The sequence below is a fragment of the Capsicum annuum genome, chromosome 11, assembly GCF_002878395.1.
Source record: "Capsicum annuum cultivar UCD-10X-F1 chromosome 11, UCD10Xv1.1, whole genome shotgun sequence".
Lineage (NCBI taxonomy): Eukaryota > Viridiplantae > Streptophyta > Magnoliopsida > Solanales > Solanaceae > Capsicum > Capsicum annuum.
Window position 1 is genome coordinate 10,450,158 of NC_061121.1, and position 6,095 is coordinate 10,456,252.

Below are 6,095 nucleotides of genomic sequence, written 5' to 3' on the forward strand. Positions count from 1 at the left end.
CGAAGAAAAAGATACAAATAGGAATTTAATGTTAAAATTAGCAATATGTAATATGTGTTATATAGATGAATATACTTGCGCATTTAAAGAATATTATTATAAAGGAGCATATAGTATAGAAGAAAGTAAAGAGATAAGAAAATTATATTTTAATAAATTACCCGAACCATTTAGTTCAAAGATACTAAAAAGTTGGGAAGAAGCAAAAATAGTAGATACGTTAGGAGCAAGAATAAAATTTTTACAACAATGGTATAGAAACTTATGTGAAAAATATAGAGAAGAATTAAAAATGGAAAAAACATTAATAAGAAATTTAGCATGTTGCAAAAATAAAATAGCACCCCAATTTGGATGTGAAGAAAGATATTATAAGAAAAGAAAAAGACATAAGAAATATAAGAAATATAAAAAATCAAAATATAAATATAAGAAACCGAGAAAAAGATATTATGTAAAAAGTTATAAATACAAAAGACCATATAGAAAGAAGAAATCTATAAAAGAATGGACTTGTTATAATTATGGAAAGATAGGCCATTTAGCTAGAGATTGTAAATTACCTAAAAATCCGAAAAATAAACAAATATCAGAAATAAAAATAGATAATACAGAATATATGCAGATAGATTATATAGATTATGAATTAGAAAGTGAGGATAGTATATATGAAATTTCAAAAAAAGAAACAGATAATGAAATAAATAGTGAAATAGATGGATCAAATGACTGAAAAAGATATAAAAATAATAACAAAGGAAGAATATTTAAATGATGAAGGAACGGAACAAAAAATAATATTTGACAGTAACATATTTGATGAAATAAAAGGAAAAGAATTAGATTTAAGTGTAGAAAAAATATTTAAAATACCAACAATAAAAAATATGTTTACTAGGAAAAAAGACAAATATTATGTAGTATGCCAAAAAGAACATGTAATAGACTGTAGATATGCAAAAGGCAAAGCTAGTATACCACTAGTAACAAAAAGAATAATTAATAAAGAGATAAATGATATAAAAAGTAAAGGAGATCCAATAAAATATGTACACCTTGGAGGTACAGAGATATTAATAAAAGCATGTTTTAGAGAAGGAATAGATACACCAATAGAATTATATTTAGCAGATGATAGAATTATAAAACCTATAGAAAAAAGCATAATAACTACCGTAAAAAGAAATCTAACATATCAAAAATTCAAATTTATAATAAGTGCAAATTATTCAGTACGGTAACAGATAAAAATATAGATAAATCACTAGTATTATATTGGAAAATATCAGGAATAGAATTAACCCCAGGAAGTAAAATATTTACAGCAAGATGCAAAAATTTATATGTATTAACAACAAAACATAAAATAACAGGAAAAAATAAGATTAACAAGATACGAATAGAAAGCCCATTCGAACAGATTGTAAAAACAATAGATTATAATGATTATAGCTATAGAGACATAGATATAGAAGAAAATTTAGAAATAGTAAATGATAGAATAAGTACAACGAAAAGAATAGCTGATGAAAAACCAGAATCATCAAGCTCATCAAAAAGAACAAGTTATGAAATGAATTCAATAAGTAATTTAAACCAATATTACATATCAGGAAAAATAAATGAAAAAGAATATCTAATACTTTTGAATACAGGACAAGAAGAAAATTATATAGCAAAATATCTAGTAAAAAATGAATAAATAAAAACTGATAATGATATGTGCCCAGATCTACCAAAAAGTTTAATAAATAGTAAAAATATAGCAGAAAAAGAAATAATAATAGGAGTTAGAAAAATAAAAATAGAATTCGAAGTAAAGAAAAAAATGCAAAAAACAGATATAATATTAGGAATAAAATGGCTAGAACAAGTAAAACCATATAATATAGAACCTACACAATTAACCTTAACATAAAATGAAAATATATGTATTAATGAAGATAGTAATAGAAGGATATTACAGTAGATATTATACGCCTATGATAGATACAGGAGCAGAAGCTAATTTATGTAGATATAATTGCTTACCAGAAAGTAAATGGGATAAATTAAAAACACCAATAATAGTTAAAGGATTTAATAATGAAGGAAGCTTAATTACTTATAAAGCTAGGAATGTAAAAATACAAGTATGGGATAAGATATTAACAATAGAAGAAATTTATAATTATGAACTAACATCAAAAGATATACTTTTAGGAATGCCGTTCTTAGATAAATTATACCCACATATAATAACTAGAACAGACTGGTGGTTTACAACACCATGCAAACAGAAAGTGAGAGCAAAAAGAGTTAATAATAAAATAAGAAAGAAAACTGATTGGATAAAAGGAAGTGAAAAAATTGCACAAAAGTTAGAAAATATAAAAAATACTGAAGATACAATAGAACTAGTAGTATTTTCAATAAATTAAACAGAAATAACTATATTTTCAATAAATAAAATAAAAATAATTAAGAAAAAATTAGAACAATTATATAGTGAAGATCTATTAAAACGATGGGAAAAACATAAAACTACTATAAAAATTGAATTAATAGATAAAAATAGCATAATAACTCAGAAACCATTAACATATAATTTTGACGAATTAAAAGAATTTAAAATGCATATAGATGAATTATTAGAAAAACAATATATACAAAAAAGTAATAGTAAACATAATAGTCCAGCATTTATAGTAAATAAACATAGTGAACAAAAAAGAGGAAAAAGTAGGATGGTTATTGACTATAGAAATTTAAATGCAAAAACTATAATATATAATTATCCAATACTGAATAAGATATTAAAAATAAGGCAAATACAAGGATATAATTATTTTAGCAAATTTGATTGTAAATCAGGATTTTACCATCTAAAGTTAGAAGAAGAACCTAAAGAATTAACCGCATTTACGGTACCACAAGGATTTTATGAATGGAACGTATTACCATTTGGATATAAAAATGCACCAGGTAGATATCAACATTTTATGGATAATTATTATCTAATTGCATAGTATACATAGATGATATATTATTATATACCAAAACTAAAGAAGAACATTTAAAATTATTGGAACAGTTTACAGATATAATAGAAAAATCGGGAATAAGTCTAAGCGAAAAGAAAGCTGAAATTATGAAAAATCAGATAGAATTTTTAGGAATACAAATAGATAAAAGTGGAGTAAAAATGCAACAACATATAGTACAAAAAATAATAAATTCGAAAGAAGAATTAGATACAAAGAAGAAATTATAATCATTTTTAGGATTAGTAAACCAAGTAAGAGAATATATTCCAAAATTAGCAGAAACTTTAAAAACACTACAGAAAAAATTAAAAAAGGATGTAGAATATAACTATAATGAAGAAGATAAAAAACAAGTTCAAAAAATAAAATTACTTTGTAAAGAATTACCAAAATTACAATTTCCGGATGAAAATAGAAAATTTATATATATAGTAGAAGCAGATGCTAGTGAATATAGTTATGGAGGAGTACTTAAATACCGATATGAAGCAGAAAAAATAGAACACCATTGTAGATACTACTCAGATACGTTCAATGAGACAGAAATAAAATGGTTAATAAATAGGAAAGAATTATGTTCATTATATAAATGTTTGTTAGCATTTGAGCCATATATTGTATATAACAAATTTATTGTACGAACAGATAATACACAGGTATGCGGTGGTTAACAAAGAAAATACAAAATTCAGTTATAACAAAAGAGATTCGGAGATTAGTCTTGAATACATTACATTTCACATTTATAATTGAAGTAATCAGTACTAACAAAAATGTTATTGCAGATTACATATCAAGACAAAGCTACACAGACTGAAATAATAGAAGAAGATACTCTAGAAAAAATACTCAACACCCTAACTACGCTTTCAATGAAAGTGGACAGTATGGGTAATGAGATAGAAAAGCTAAAGACTAATGAAGATAAACTGAAGTCTATAGCTACAAATCAGCTAACTCAGCAGTGTGCAGAGCTATGTCGATCGGAAGACATTAAAGTTCCAGAGCTAGAAGGAGACGATGGGACACTCCATAAAACCCATAACATTTATCAATCTACTTCTGCAGGTACAAGCAAAGGAGTTAGTCGACAAAGATACCAGAACATGAATATGAATAAAATATTTGAGAAACCATTTATACCAAAAACACAAAAAGACCCCTTGTTCATACCCCCACAAATCACCACATACCGAGATAGCCTGAACCAAGATAAAAAAGTTTACAACTATACAACCCTAAAATACATAGAAAATATCTATAGAGTACAAACTTTTCTAAACCTTAACCCCAGAGCTACAAATATCAAAGAACCAAACACAAACTATATAACCCAAAAATTACAAGGATATAACAAGCTAATAGCACTACCCAAAACTAACCCAAGCCTAGTAAAAACTTGTTTTGACTATGGATTATTAAACACCATATACACTCAAGACGGAGAAGAACTAACAGCTATGGAAGAATTACACAAGATATTCACCACCTACAAAAGGAAATCTATTTTATATAAAGTGTTATACTGCACCAGCAGAGATATTATATGACGAAATAAAACCAGTTATACAAGTTGTAAAAATAGGACTAACCAGAGATATGATCATACCAGAAGATATTACACAGCAACAGGAGATACCCAGAATTAAGATACCCGATTTCTACGCAAACAAACGACTCATTGGACTAGCTACGATTATCCAAGAATTAGCAAATAATTATACTAATGGAAACCCAATATGGAGCTATTATTCGAGAGACCATCAAATGATTTATTCAAATTCAAAAGAGCTACGACAAGCAGATATGGAAGATGTTAGGCAATGGATAATGACATTACTTAACCCAGAAAAACAATCTACCGCAAGAGCAATTAAAAAAGAATTTATTTCAGACGGATTACTGACAAGATATTGTAAAATAATTGGACACAAATATCTAGATCATCAATGTTCGAGATGTAATGGAGAAGATAACATTATTCCAGAAGTACACCTAGAATAAAAATCAAGAAGATGAACATGCCAGCTGGAAAGATAAGATAAGGAGCAACAGATACGACGAAGACACCAATGGAAGAAAACAAGATATAAAATTATTTACGTAAAATTGTTAGAATTGTAAGTTTTTATTGTATAGACTTCTCTTAGCCTCCTAGCCTTTTTTAAAGGCTATGGCACTAAGTTTTTATTGTATAGACTTTTCTTTTTTGGACTCCTAGCCTTTTTGACTTTTCAAAAGGCTATGGCACTTAGGATTCTAGTCTTATAATTTTTTAAACGTGTAAAGACTCATGTAAGGACTTTGTAAAGATTTTTCATTCTATAAATGAAAGAAACCGAAGGCATTGCAAAGCAAGCCTTCATGTGTTGAAGCAATACTCTCTCCAGTCCACAACAAATATTTTGCTCAGTTAATTAAAAAACAGACATACTTCAATGGAAAAAGCTATGGAGGAACAAACTTCAGAAATATCAAAACTACCCGAACAGGTATATTTATTTATGATTATGAATAGCTAAATTCATAGTTCCCAACAATCATGATATGATAAAATAAATTCATATTAGTTACTTTATAGTAGAATTATTCGAAGAATAATATGTTAAGAAGTTTATTAGCAAAGTGGAAACGGAGAAAAATCCCTAAGAACTATGTCATCCTAAAGGTGAAACCAATGAGGCAAGAAGCCGTGGCGAGGAGTAACCAGAGTAGAGACGGTGTTTAAGGGAAAAAGTATCCAAATTACCATGCTAAGAGTGACCGAAGAACATATTATTTAAGAATAATCTAGTATATAGTAATCTAAGATGACCATATTTTGTTATGTACATGGTTGAAGGGAATATTTTGAAAAAAGCAATTTTATGAAAATGAATAATTATTTATCTGATGTGATGGTAGATAAATTTAAAATACTTATTTTGTATGCACTTAAAGATATAAAAGTAGTAGATATAAGAAAAATCATATTAGAAAAAGCATTTGGTAAATATTACATAACTAGAGTAAATTATATACCATACCTACCTAACTACTCTTACAAATACTTACCATGATAAATTACAT